The sequence below is a fragment of the Triticum dicoccoides genome, chromosome 2A, assembly GCF_002162155.2.
Source record: "Triticum dicoccoides isolate Atlit2015 ecotype Zavitan chromosome 2A, WEW_v2.0, whole genome shotgun sequence".
Taxonomy (NCBI): domain Eukaryota; kingdom Viridiplantae; phylum Streptophyta; class Magnoliopsida; order Poales; family Poaceae; genus Triticum; species Triticum dicoccoides.
This window is the reverse complement of record NC_041382.1, coordinates 726,700,791-726,715,346: the sequence shown is the minus strand read 5'-3', so window position 1 is coordinate 726,715,346 and position 14,556 is coordinate 726,700,791. Positions and strand designations below refer to the sequence as shown.

The window sequence follows — 14,556 nt, the reverse complement described above, 5'->3', positions numbered from 1 at the left end:
GCATGTATGAGGGGCCAGTGTGACGCTCCGGTGGCATTGCTACCCCCCCCCCCGGGGCCCCCGTCCCGCCTAACCCTGGAGATCAAGTTGACCACGAGATCTAGCCCTTTGACTTCCCATGTACGGGCTTTGAACAGTGGACCTCTCCACCCGGTTGTGTCAGGTCAGCTCAGAGGGACACCTGGAAGCAACATCCGGGCCAAACCGACAGCTACATCCCCTTCGTATAGACCCGGCACGTCCGTTTCCCCCCTCCAGGTGCCGGCGGCGGCGCTGTCCGTGATGGGGGCCACGTCCCGGAGACCCGTGCCTTCTCTTCGGACATGCCACAACACCACCCGGTTGTGGTAGGTCATCCGGTATATATAAACACTTGGGAGCAAAGTCCCCTTCCTATATATAGACCGGATGCGGCCGTTCCCCACTCCAGGTGCCGGCCGGCGGCGGCGCCGTTCGTGAGGGGGGTCACACCCCTCCGTATAGAACCAAAAATAATGATGTATACTTATATTAACATATGCTATATGTAAGTTAGTCAAATAGTAATATGTAAGAAAACATAAAATCTAGCTATGAAAAAAGCAAAAAGAAATATATATGCCGACGGCATAGTTGCGGCCAGGGCAAATGGCCGGCGCGGTGCGGATCAATGACGTGTCATCTATGCCGACGGCAGCCGTCGACATAGGCCTTGGCCGGTGCACTTTGGATCGATGACGTGGCGTTCGTAACTATGCCAACGGCCGCCCGTCCCCGCCGTCGGCATAGATCTGACGTTGTTAGCCGCCTGTCACGGGCGTGGTTGCCGGGCCCGCAGCTTTGCCGACGGCGGCTGTAGGCGTAGATTGGTCTATGCCGACGGCCGTTCTTTGCCGACGGGGGCCGTTGGCGTATACTGGGATAGCCCGACGGCCGTTGTACGCCGACGGCCTGGGGCCAGCTGTCGGCATAGTCTAGAATAGGCCGACGGTGGCCGTCAGCATACTTTTGGCCGTCGACATCGAGCCCTGTTCCGGTAGTGGCTATGAATATGATCGAGTGGCGCAGCACCTACACAATTCGTACTACCGATCGTGCGTGTGGGACGTGGAAAATGGAGCAAGGGACTGAGGGAGGAGATGTCGTCTATCGATCAGGGTAAGCTGTCGACCGCCGCAAATTCGATGTGCACGTTACCCGATCGAGCGTCCCTGGCCGGGACAAATGTTTCCTAGTTTGTACTAGATCGTGGTCAGATACTTAGACTAAGACAAGCTTGGACTAAATGGTAGTGCTACTATTGTCTTCAGATAAGCCTTTCTAAAGAAAAGTCTACAGATAAGCCATGCATTCATCCTGGCCGGGTCAAACTAGATAGCTACTGCTTCTACTTGTTTGTTTTTTGTCAGTGCAGCACACAGTTGTCTTGAAGTAAATATCATAGGCACTATCGGTTATTTTTAAATGATCTAAATGTGCGTCTTAACTGCGAGTCTCAAAATGAGGTACGGGCTGCACATTTAGATTATGAGTTTGTCTAGAACATATTTAGACGTGCCATAAGTATTGCATATCTATCATGTAAAATCAATGAGCACATTTAGATGTGCTCTAGCAAAATTGTTAGATTATTAACTAAATAACCTACGTTCCTGTGTATGATAAATACAGTAGGCTGTATAACATCACGTCTAGTCACATAGTTACTGTGGCTAATGTCTTGGAAGAAGCCTGACTCGTTATTAGATTTAGAAGAATACTCTGAGGCAGGGATGAAGTTAGAAAAAACGTGCACCGGTGTCGACCACTGCCCACTATAGCACGGACTATGACAACACAATATAGCTAAATCTGAGGGCAATATAAGGAGTGAAAAGCTGCAATGAATAAATTATATAAATGATAATGTACTGAAAGGATTTCCATATCGAGTATTGTTGAGAGAAGTTATAAAACCACTTGCTCATATATTCAGGAAAGTGGGGATTGCTGCAATGTTTTGGTCTTTGTGGAGGTCCAGAGATTATATTTTCTTTAATAGAAAAATAATTGGGGATCCGATGACAATTATGAAAATGATGTGTGTTTGGATCACCGATTAGTCTATTATTAAGGACAGTATAATCGCACCTAAAGCGAGCCCTCTCAGCGATTAGCGTTTTCAGCCGTTCGTTTTCGTGATCCGATCGTTCCTGGCCGTCAGATTTGCTGCCCAAAGCGATCTGTCCCGCAATGCGTGAAATCTGGCCCAGCTGTCCTGTGGGCTTCTGCTCCAGAGGCCGAAACCAATGCCTTTGGTGTACTAGGCCGTCGGCCAGCCCATTCTACCGCGTGGGCTTCGAGGGATCGACGGAGGATGCGCGGACGCGGAGGTCTTCCTCCATCCAGCCCTAAGCGAGCCTTGCGAGGGATTCCGGCGCGGCTGGGAGTCAATCTGAGGCGAGGCTTGCAAGTGATCCGGCGCCGGAGGGGATCGACTGGAGGCGAGGCATCCAGCCTCGATCCGAGGCGACGTGTGCGAGGATCCGGTGATCGACAGGATCTCGCCCGTAGCAGATGGGCGACCTTTCCTCTTTGCCTTCACCGTTGCTGGTTCGCCTCTGCCTCCGACCTCGGCGCGTCCCCTCCTCCCGCTCGCCTCCCCTCCCCCAGGAACGAGGAGGAGCAGCCGGTGCCCCCGCCCTCGAGCTCGCCGACGGCGCTGTTCTCCGGCATAAGCTTGCTGATATTGCTCCTCCTCTCCTCTGTCCGCGGCTTCCCCGAGCAGTAAGGTATCTCACCTCTCATCTCCTGTCCTCTGTTATATTCCCGATTCCTTTGATGATTTGGATGGTGTCTCACCAATATGTTGATTGTGATGATCCAACACTTCAAGGTTTGAGTAAAGAAATAAGGAATACTTTAATGTCGGATTGTTATACAAGTTTGAAATTTGTTTCAATTACTCAAATGTTCTTTGCGTCTTGTAAATTAAATCTGCTAGCTGATCATGTAGCTTTTGCATCCTGAATACAATCTCACCACGTCACCAAGTATATTATTTGACACCTTTTGTTTTTTCATTGGATTTCTGTAACAGCATAGACCTAATTCAACAGGTCGCTTGGTGAACGGAGAGGGGCTGCAGGGGGGTGATCCAGGCAATTTCAAATCTTGGGAGCTCAAGGTTTGTTCATCTGACTCATCCGTGGTCCAGTACAGTTCTTTAGCATTAGATGGCAATTGATTGTCTTCTTGAGGTTTGCTAATTGCAGAACAATATGTCGCCGTAAAAGAAGAGAGTTTTGATTTTAATCTACCCATGTCCTGTTGCCAACTATTGTCATGACCGTACCTTAGTTCATGCATTTATCTATTATCTAGGTATTTGAAAAGATTTTCATGTTCAAGTGGGCTTCTTTAGATGTGTTGATGGCAGTTAGATTTCTATTTGCTGCAGCGGCATGCATGTTATCTCCCTGTTGGCCGTGCATAACCAAGTGTAAGTAATCCTTATTTCTTTACTATTAAACATCATTGGAAGTATGTCTTCTATCTACAAGCCTAAAAGATCACTATTTGCGTAGTTCAGTGGTAAACAATAATACTATGTCTTAGAAGAATTTTTTATATATAAGTACATTTTTTGACCACGGGCATAGGCAGATTGCGGTTTAAATTGTAAAACTTAATTTGGAATAAGTATGAACTAAACACGATGCTATATACGCAAGGGTTTCTTAATGCTTTGTCATGCTCTTTTGCACAGTTTTTCTAAATGGACGTGATGCTCCATCAGCTTCCACATACGACATTTGGAAAAGTTGTTAATGGTGGAAAAAATGACGTGGGCAATTATTAAGACACAATTGAGATGCAAAATCATACTGATGGTTAGTATTTCCTTGGTATCAACGTCAGTACTTATGTAGCAAATACTTTTATCTTCGTCATTGCAGCTCGTATAACCATACGTACATTCCTTTCTCGGCAGCTCCTCAGAGAAGACGAATTCACTGTTACAGAAGGAAGTGAGCCCCCTTAGATTTCCTATATTCTTGAACACGCAATCTGCAAAATCATCTGCACGTTTTGTCTTTTCTTTTTTGCACAAGGTATTTGGTCTTAGTTTATTATGTAGATTCCACAAGTTAATGTTCTTTGTGATTGGACGCGTACCTACATACGGTTATTTAGTTTCAGAGATAAATTGCATCTTGCTCAGAATCTTTTATTGCAGATGAACACCAAAATAAATTTGCCATTTTAAAGGATGGAGTTCGAGCAATTTTTTTACCAATCTGGGCATTTTTTTCTTCAGAATTTTACTACAAACCTTGCTTTATTTGTACAAATGGCGAGCACACTGACATCGATTGGTACGTTTGGGGATGGTTTTGTAGGTCACAATCCTTAATGTGATATTGTCTTTTGAAATTGTTACCTTGCCTAAATTTGTCTTTTGTCATCCATTAGTTGGCATACTGTACTATGTCTTCCTACCACTTTGTTCTATAGAATTATAGAACCCAACTTTTCAAGCCTTTGACTTGTTTTCACTCTGCAATTCATCGATTATGTTCACTCTGCAGTTTAGGGTGTACTTTTGACAAAATATTGACATTTTCTATTCGGCTCTTTATTCAACCATCCTTATATTGTGATGTCGTGCTATATAGAGTTACCTGATATAAAGTTTTTCAATGTGTATACCCTTGCTAGAAACAAGTTTGTTCTTTTAAGGGTTATTAGGCTATCAATTATTATGATTTACATTCTACATTTCTTTAGTATATGATATTCATCCATGTGATTCTTTATGCCAATTTTGAGGCTGCCAGGCTAGATATCGAAAAAAAATAGTTGTTCTTGGGAGTGACAAGATGCCCTGTTTAGTAGTTGGACTTCGGCCATGATATTGTCTTCTCGATTGCTAACAAAGGAGCACAATACAAGTTGATGGAGAAAAATACTATTTGCACAACTGATAATGTATCGAAGTGGTAGACCTAGATGATAAATCTCCATATGCGGCGATGTTCGTAGATATTAAAAAGGAAATTTTGCTAGCTGGAGGAAATTCTTCTAATTGAATATGATATATACATAGTTTAGTTGCTATAATTTTGTGCTGCTTGTTCCATCTTGGAAGGCAAATTGCCCAATTGCAGGCTCATTAAGTTGTAGCCTGACTAACCCTGCATTGGCTCTCCATGTTGTTTGGCACAAATGATTGTGAAACATCACCATGGTCGTGAAAAGTTGAACTGGTGATCTCAAGAGAGAAATTCAATGTAGCTAAATTACAGATTTTTCTATTGCCTATTAGCCTCATCCTACAGGAAAAGCTGAATTGCCAGTGCTTATACTCATGTACATTAACAGTCTCCTAAGTATGCCTACTTTGTGTTTTTGTATAACTACCAAATCATAAAGAACACTTTTTAATGCTCTATTACTGTAGTCTATATAAACTGCCCCTCTATAGGGCTGAATTATCCAAGGTTATGGCAATGCATTGCTCACTGTTATCATGTGTATGCAGTGGCGGAGCGTGAGCAAATCTCAAGAGGGGGCCGATTTCATATAAGAACACATCATATGCATAAAAAACTACTAAGTTGTAGAACATATGCAAGGAAAATTAGAGGACCATATATATATATATATATATATAGGGCTGCTAAAGTGAGCGAGTGCGCATTATACCTATTCTACGCGCCAGCCACTGTGCGCTAACCAGGCAAGCAACCTCCGCCAGTTGTATTGTAAAACTTAAGCAATATGTAGTAAGCCAATTACTGCATAGTAAAAGCCAAGCAATATGTGGTAAAAAAAACTTCGTTGTAGTAAAAGTCAAGCACTGCTATTAAGGTTTTCTCATAGTCTATACAAACTTTAACGATACGTAGGATATATCAATTACCAGGTTTGAACATGCTTTTACGATCACTCTAGAGAGGCGATGCAGTTTTCCTAATTATTACTACATTATGTCTACAAATTTACCATTTATTCCGATCATCGCGTAGTGCAAAACATGTGTTTAAATCAATTTTTCATAACCAGGTGCATAGATAGTTGGATAGAAGATCAAGGAACCACGTAAGGTCACCGGTTTGAATCCCATCTATTCATGCTTTTGAAAATTCTATCACTCCACGATCGATTCTTTTTTATGTTCATGCATGTATAGTAAATAAATTAACAAGTTTTACTTCATGTTAGATAGAGCTTTACGACCAATTGATTGCCCAGATTTTTGTAGTAAAGAGATTACCACATGTTACTGCATATTACATGAGAAATTACGATCGCTTTATGACCAAAATTCTATGGTAACATGATTAACATATTTTACTACATCTTACACATGGTTTTACGATCAATTGGAACAGATGCATTAGGACGTTTGCACGATTGGCCGGTTGGTTGCATGCACTTTCTGCCCGGAGCGTAGAATAAGGATTATGCGCTCACGCTCAGTATATATATATATATATATATATATATATATATATATATATATATATATATATATATATTGTACTTTTACACATAAATACAGCAGGTTCACAAGCAGGTTCACACATACCTGAGCATTGTTGATAGGTAAATTTTGGTGCTCCAAAAGAACAGACCACACCAAACAGTAGTGACACCAAATGACCAAAAGACAATAAACAGAACCAACTAGCACTGCTGCTAACCAACTAGCACTACTGCCAACTAAAGATACGATCTTCTATTCTTCCTACTTTTGAAATCAGCAATTATATCTTCACAAGGAATTTTTGATGCAATTTCTCGTTCAATTTATAGCAACAAACTGTCTGCAAGAAAATCATCTTCCATTCGATTACGTAGCCTTGACTTGATAATCTTCAAGCTCGAGAAAACACGCTCATCACTTGCAGTGGAAACCGGGAGAGTAACAAGCAATCGAAGCAACCTATCAAGCAAATTGTAAATTCTATCTCGTCCTGTCTCAACAAGGCATCGGCATAAAGAAGTTATGGTGATGGGCTTCTTCAAGTCTCCACTGTTTTTAGCATCTGCAGCAAAATGGTTGAGCTGAATCTCCAACCCATATCTCTCTTGTTGTGTAAAATCAGCCGGATAATATTTCTCCACCATTGAACATATTTCCTTAGCGTTGAATGATGTAAATCCATTTCTTGGAATCAATGTAACACTAATGGATAAGAGATCCATCACTTTCTCATTGAACCTAAGATTCAATTCATTTAGTTGGTTGTCAATTGTTGCTCGAAATATCTCCACTCGTAGATACCTTTATCTAGTAAAGTGATCAGGTTGACGACAGGCACGCCCACTTTACTAGTTGATTGGAACCACATCTCTTGCTGCACCAACAAGGGAGAGTTGCAACCGATGAGCATAGCAATGAACATAATATGCATAGGGACAATCTTTAATGAATAGAGCTTGCAATCCATTCAACTCTCCCCTCATGTTGCTTGCCCCATCGTACCCCTGGCCTCGAAGATTTTGTACATCAAATCCATGCTTGGATAATACTTTACACAACTCCATCTTTAGTGTCAGTGCTTTTGTGTTGGCTACATGTATGAGATGAAAGAATTTTTCTTGGGAATAACCATCTTTATCAACAAATCTGAAAACTAGTCCTGTTGCCGTTCGCCCTCTTCCTCCTCGAAGGAGATGGTGTGCACGCTGCAGAAGATGTCGCGCCACCGGCGGCCAAGCGCGGCCGCACGGCCGGCTTCCTTGTTGGGGAGGTAGGAGAGGACGTGGCCCAGCACGCTGTCGGGGAGGCCGCTGATGCGATCTCGCTGCCCCGACGACGACCGCTTCTTGCGTGATGGTGGGGCCATGTCGATCCACCGTTCCGACGAGATTTGTCCAAGTTAATGAGGAGATCGATCCGTAGCGGACGCCTACCAAAGCAGCGATATATCGAGGATTTCCATAGGTGGTGCCGTGCATGCAAGAGAAAGAAGGAAATCTAAACAGAAATCTCCTCCCACTGCAAAACTCCTCGTCAAATATCGAGGGTTTGCTTAAGTTTTCGGCACACACGCACGGCACGCCTCCCGTCTCGTCTCGTCCATCGACTCCTCGACGAAGATGAAGCGGCGCAGGCAGGCGGACCGCCTGAGCGCTCTCCCGGACGAGATGATCCAGCACATCCTCTCCCAGCTCCCGTCCGAGGAGGCCGTGCGCACCAGCGCGCTCTCCCGCCGGTGGCGCGACGTCCCAGCCCGCGTCACCACAGTCGACCTCGCCGACCCCGCCAAAGGCGATTATGGGCGTCACAATATGAGCGAGGACCTCGACCTCCCGGTCTGCTTCGCCCACAAGGTGACGGGGGCGATCCTCGGCAAGGCCCCCTCGGCGCCCATCCGCACCCTCCGCCTCGACATCCTCAACCCGTCCGGCGATCTGCTCGACCAGTGGATCGGCTCCGCCGTGTCCACCGGCGCTGAGGACATCGACGTCAAGCTCAGGTACAGTCACCTCTCCCGGCGCAGGCTCTGCCCCTACGGCTCATCGGAGAGGGCCTCTGCGGACTTCGAAATCTACGAACGGAACGGCTATACCAAGACGCAGAACCATCTATTCCGGTGCCGCACGCTTCGCCGCCTACGCCTCGTCAACTGGAGGCTCGATGTGCACGGAACCGTCTCCATGGCGTCCCTGGAGACGCTCTGCCTCGCCAGGATCATGGACCCCAAAGGGATGCTGCAGCACCTGCTCTCCAACTGCCCACGCCTCGCTGACCTGACGCTGCAGGAGTGCCCGAGCCTCACGAAAATCACGGTGGCCAGCGCCCACCTGCGGAGTTTCGCCATGATCTGCTGCCACAATGCCACGCGCATCAAGCTGAGCAGCTCCTGCCTCCGGTCGCTGCACTACAAAGGCGGCCTTCCTCGCAAGTCGCTCTTCAAGCTTGCAAACCATGCCGGAGTCACGGCGCTGACAGTTGAAATCTGTGAAGACCTCTCCGGAAAAGAACCAGCAGAATTTGCTCCTGCCACTAAGCTCATCAAACGGTGCACCAAACTGGCGTACCTTCACCTTTCCTTCCGCCCATCAATGGCTTACTATAGCAGCTTGATCAAAGTCAAACATGTGGCGCCCTGCATAGAGCATCTTAGGCAGTTGGGCCTCCGGTGCTGCCTGCGCGACCATCACGACATCCGGTCAGTTGCTGTCTTGCTTTGTCACACCCAGAACTTGGAAGTGCTGTCGATGTTTCCTATGGCTCCTGAGACTCCAAAAGAGTACTCGTCTGATAGCGAATCAGATATCGAGCTTGAGAACAACGTCGTTGAGGATGGGGTCGACTATAGTAGCCAGGTGACCGATAGTGGTTTCTGGCCAATGCAGATCAGCTGCTTGGATGATAAACTGAGAAGAATTAACATTGGGATGTACAGAGGGCTGCAACTCGAAAAGATGCTTGCAAAGTTTCTACTTTCAAAGGCTGCGGCTTTGGAGGAATTCTCTGTTACCTTAACGGCTGGATGTTCCCAAAGTAAGCGTAAGGTTGCAAAGGAGCTTCGATCCTGGCGGTGGAATCACCATACCAGAGTAACTGTAAATAGATGATAGCAAAACTTGTGATTGCACTTCAGAAATGTAAAATTAGGAGTGGGGAGTTAGGGTTCTTTTAGTAACACTGGGGTATAAGATACCATCATTTCCTTGAATATTTGGTTAAATTTACTTTATTTTTCTACTAATAAATGTGCCCGTGTGTTGCAACAGGAGAAAGAAATCCTCACTCGTCCCTATCGCCCAATCCATGTTGCCAAAATCGAGCAAATGGATGGGCGAAGGATGATGAAATGGAGAAAGAAATTTAATCCTTCTAACATTAGCAAAATATACTTGTGCGTTGCAAAAAAAACATGTCTATAACCCATATCAAATTTGAGATCAAGCAGCTTGCGGAGTACCTCGCCAATGGTGATTTCCTGTGTTCGGATGCCAGTCAAAATGGCCTTTACACAGTCCGCGAGCACGACATCTCGGGACCGGACTAACGGCTGAAGTATTCAGGACCGGCCCGGCAGCACTCTGGCTCGGGCTGAACCGGGCGGCTTGCTGCAGTTTGCCGTTGTCGTATGCCATCATCGTGCAAGAGCGTCAGAGGGCACGAGAGAGAGGGGGAGGACCGGAGCTCACATAGATGATGATGATGAGGTCAGCAAGGCTCGGGGAGGACGGCTAAGGGGTCTTCTAGAGATGCTCGAACAAGTACTCCCTCCGTTCTCAAATATAAGTCTTTTTAGAGATTCCAATAAGTGACTATATATAAAGCAAAATGAGTGAATCTATACTCTAAAATATGTTTACATACATCTGTAGAAGACTTATATTTAGGAACAGAGGGAGTAGGTGCTTACGTGGCATGCCACTTAGATGATTTTATTTGGCAAACTTGAAGCTTGATGCTTGTCTCATGTGACATCTTAGAGCTCCGTTCTTGCTGACAGTAAAGTTTCCTTGTTCAATTTCTTGTTACAGTGATTGCAACTAAAACCTCTATTCATTTACAGCTACAATGAAACATCATTAGAGCATCTCCAACAGCCGCGCAACACGCTGCGCATTAAAAACTCATTTGCAGCGCGCCGTTCGCCTGGTTTGGCGTGGCCAGCAGCCGCGTCAAAATTGAGCGCGCGCGTAGCTCCAGCGGCTGCGCTAAAATGCAGCGCGCGCTAAACATTGCGTACATCTTTAAAATGGTAAATAAAATTCATAGATAAAAAAACGATACATAGATATTTTATATGGTTCCATAGCATAGATAGATAAAAAAACTACGGCGCAACGACATAAAACTAGTAGATAGTGCAACTACAGCCTACTCCCAGTCGTCGTCACCATCATCATCATCGCCATCCTCGCTCGTCTGGTCCGAGGTATCGAGCCACATGTCCTCCCAACGATCATCATCAGACGTAAAGATCGTCTGCCCACCATTCTGAACGATATCGCACTGCGATATCGCCAGGGCCTTCTGCCGATGCATGTCCAACCGCTCATCGCGGCGCCTTTGCGTCTCCTGCTCGCAGCGCCTTGCCCAGTAGGTTTGCTCGTAGGTGACGTCCTCCGGGTGGCGCCGGCGCCACTCCGCCATGACCCGCTCGTCCTCCTGGGCGACGAGGAGGCGACGCTGCCGCTCAGCATGCTCCGCACGGTCTTGTGCCGTGTTATGACGAGGCGGCGGGGCGACGTCCAGCGCCTGCTAGAGCGTGTCCATGTCATGGAAGTTCATCTGCGGGCGCGGCCTGCCTAGGCGCCATGCCGCCGCATCGTACGTGCGGGCAGCCTCGTGCGCCGTCTCGAAGGTGCCGAGGCCGAGCCGGAGTTCGCCGGACCGTATCTCGAAGTAGTACCCGCCGTTGGGGCGCTGGAGGACGCCGCGGTAGCCCGACACTCCTCGGCGGCGCGGCGGCATGGTGGCGCGGCGGTGGCGGGGCGCTGGAGCGGTGGAGGCGCGTGTGGCAGCGGAAGCAACGAGGAAGCGATGGAGGCGCGCGTGGCAGCGGAAGAGGAAGTGTGTGGAATAGGCGCGTGGCGAGCGCCGCAATTTAAAGGCGCGCTGGAAGCGGTGTGCCACAAATAGCGCACGAGCTGCCGCCTTTTCCCGCGCGCGCAAGTTTCCCGCCACCGTTGGAGCGCGCCGAAACGTCCCGCGCGCTCTAAAAACTCGGTTTACCCCGCGCGCCTCTTTTGGGGCGGCTGTTGGAGATGCTCTTACATATGTATTGAAATTGATACTTTAGTAAGGAAGAAATCACGCTAGGGCAGTTCCAAGATAATAAAAATAGTTCAATAGTATATGTTGGAATTGTTCCTGGTGCAGCTAGCAAATGCATTGTGTACTTGTATTATTTTCACTCGTGGTGCTTCTATGTTGTTCAATATAGGTCACCATGCAACTTTTGAAACCTAAAAAGGTTTTTTTTACTACAGCCGTCTCTGGATATATTTGTATCTTGTAGTCAGAAATATGTTGCACAAATGCTAATGGCTATATGATTTATTACTCCCTCCTATCCATATTAATTGTCGTGGTTTTAGTACAACTTTGATTATCATGTTGACTCTCCCATGTTAACTTCTTTTTATAATGCTATAGTTTTCCGATTCTGCAGTTGGCAATGAAAAAGTAGAACTAGGTTTCAAAAAGATGGATCTCACATCACTTGAAATGGGAAGCCAAAGAGATCATGAGAAATCGAGACATATGGATGTGGTGAGAAATAGAATGCCAAAAAATTGGGTAAAACTGAAAAAGATTGGTTAAATGAAGGAATTTTTCTCAAGTTGGGTAGATCCTGTCAAAAATGTAAAACTAAGTGGTAAAAATGGAATTAACTAAAAGAACTTTGTGTATCCAGTGCAAAAAATGTAAAACCGTCCGAGACAAAATCTCGTTTCTCAGTTGATTGTACAAATTTTCTTTTGAGAAATACTGTACAAGTTTGATCTACACAACCAAAAAATGTCCATAATGTTGTAATGCTTTTGCTCATCTAGTGCAAAGACATGTAATGTTTGAGAACTGGGCACTGGATTGACTCGCCCACATCGTTAGAGAACTGCGAAATTTTCAGACAACTAAGAATTAGTAAACCAAAACTTATATTGGCAACTCCCAGTTAACCCTAAAAATACTACTCGGTGAAGATAATCCAAACCATGACCAGGAGTGTTTTTGTTTTAGTAACAGTGCTGACCAGGAGTCTCTCTCTCGCTTCTACTAAATTCAAGACATGAATTTCCCAAAGATAACATGACATCCCTCGCAAAAAAAGGAACAAAGAAGAAAATAACATGACATCTATGGGTAAATTACTCTGAGATTGCCTCACGGAAGACAACTAACTCATCACATGAATCTCTTTTCTGGTTTGGCCACTACGTACCCAGCTCTCGATCTCCTTCATGAGCTCAGCCTGCAACTCGGACGGCACCTTCTTCACAAACATGACACGCTTCCTTTCAAGCACAAGCGCATTGCGGAACAGCAGGCTGGCCAGCACCCTATGCTGCACATCACACCGATAGTTAACCATGTTGATCTCCTTCACTCCATGGCGCAAGCACCGCAAGGAAAAACTCGACCGGCTGGGAACTCTGAGCTCCACAAGACCATCCAAGGACTGATGGTACCGCTCCTGATCATCATCTACGCCTCTTCTGTTGAACCGCCCCGGGTACATGGCCTCCTCCTCCTCCTCCTCATCATCATCATCATCATCATCATCATCATCCAAGGACTGATGGTACAGTTCCTGATCATCATCATCCTCTTCCTCTTCCTCTTCCACTTCCTCTTCCTCTTTCTCTTCCTCTTCATCCTTTTGTCTTCCCATGTTGAGCGACAGAACCTCGAGGTTCGGCGTCTGCTCCAGTACCCTCCGGACCGCATCAACTGTCTCACTACTTCGGATGGGGCCATGTAGCTCGAGCTGCGTCAGGCTAGCAAACGAGGGGAACGCCCTGAAGAATTGAGTGTCCAAGCCTCGATGGTGCAGACACAGGTGCTTCGAGGGTGAGACTTTTTGGAGAAACCTTCTGAACAGTATGAACTCCGGCTCCATGGGTGTGGCCTTGCAAAAGTCGATGGTGCATGAGGATATTGCCGGAGAGCCGTGCAAAGAGAGGAGGGATTTCTCAGGCACGGCGCCGCTGTAGTCCAGAGACCTCAGCTCCGAAGCGTCGATGCTTACTTTCGTCAAGTTGTGGCAGCAGCGTAGAGCGAACCTTCGGAGGCGTTTGTCGAGAACAAAGACCTTTTTGAGACGATTGTTGGCTTCTAGCGTCAGGTCGGCGAGGCAGGGACAGCCCCAGATGAGTTTTTGGATGGTTTGTCCCGAGTCGTCGCCGAGGATGCCTGTCAGACGCAGCGCTTGGAGGAAAGGCAAGTTGATGGTCTCCGGTAGATTCAGTTTGCAATGGCCAAGGGATAGCGTTCGTATGGCGGTGCAGGAGTAGAGCCTTCTGGGAAGGAAGTACCCCCAGTCCTTATGAAAGCTCGACTCGTCCTTGTAGCGGCTGTTGCCAGTGCCGCGTTTGCAGGTCGGGCCCATGAGGAAGCGAAGGTCGAGGTGGAGCTCCTTCTCGGCGTGACGCAGCACGTCGAAGAGCCACTGGTCGACCGCGACCTTGTCCCAATTGTTGTAGTTGTCGAAGGCGAAGCGGAGGCTGCGCAGCGGCACGGGGAGGCCGGTGCCATCGTACCGGCGGCGGCGGAGGAGGAGCGCGGCGCTAACATGGTTGATGAGTACACTGTTGCAGCTCCTCTGCTCCTTGGCCTCGACGAAGTAGGTGTACCAGTCCTGTTGCCGTTCGCCCTCTTCCTCCTCGAAGGAGATGGTGTGCACGCTGCAGAAGATGTCACGCCACCGGCGGTCAAGCATGGCCGCACGGCCGGCTTCCTTGTTGGGGAGGTAGGAGAGGACGTGGCCCAGCACGCCGTCGGGGAGGCTGCTGATGCGATCTCGCCGCCTCGACGACGACTTCTTTCGTGAAGGTGAAGCCATGTCAAAAAAAAAAAAAAAAGATCTGCTACCAAATACTCCGTATATCAAC

At 47.0% G+C, this 14,556-nt stretch overlaps 1 long non-coding RNA gene across 2 annotated transcripts; it reads left to right on the top strand.

The window, feature by feature from the left end:
- Positions 1 to 2,379: 2,379 nt before the first annotated feature.
- On the top strand, positions 2,380 to 5,311 carry LOC119352098. 2 transcript variants are annotated; one of them, XR_005170114.1, is made up of 5 exons: positions 2,380 to 2,750; positions 3,059 to 3,145; positions 3,419 to 3,460; positions 3,728 to 3,851; positions 3,953 to 5,311. It is a non-coding gene; the product is annotated as an uncharacterized LOC119352098 (long non-coding RNA). The 2 variants fall into 2 exon arrangements; XR_005170113.1 differs by lacking the exon at positions 3,419 to 3,460.
- The last annotated feature ends 9,245 nt before the right edge of the window (positions 5,312 to 14,556 follow it).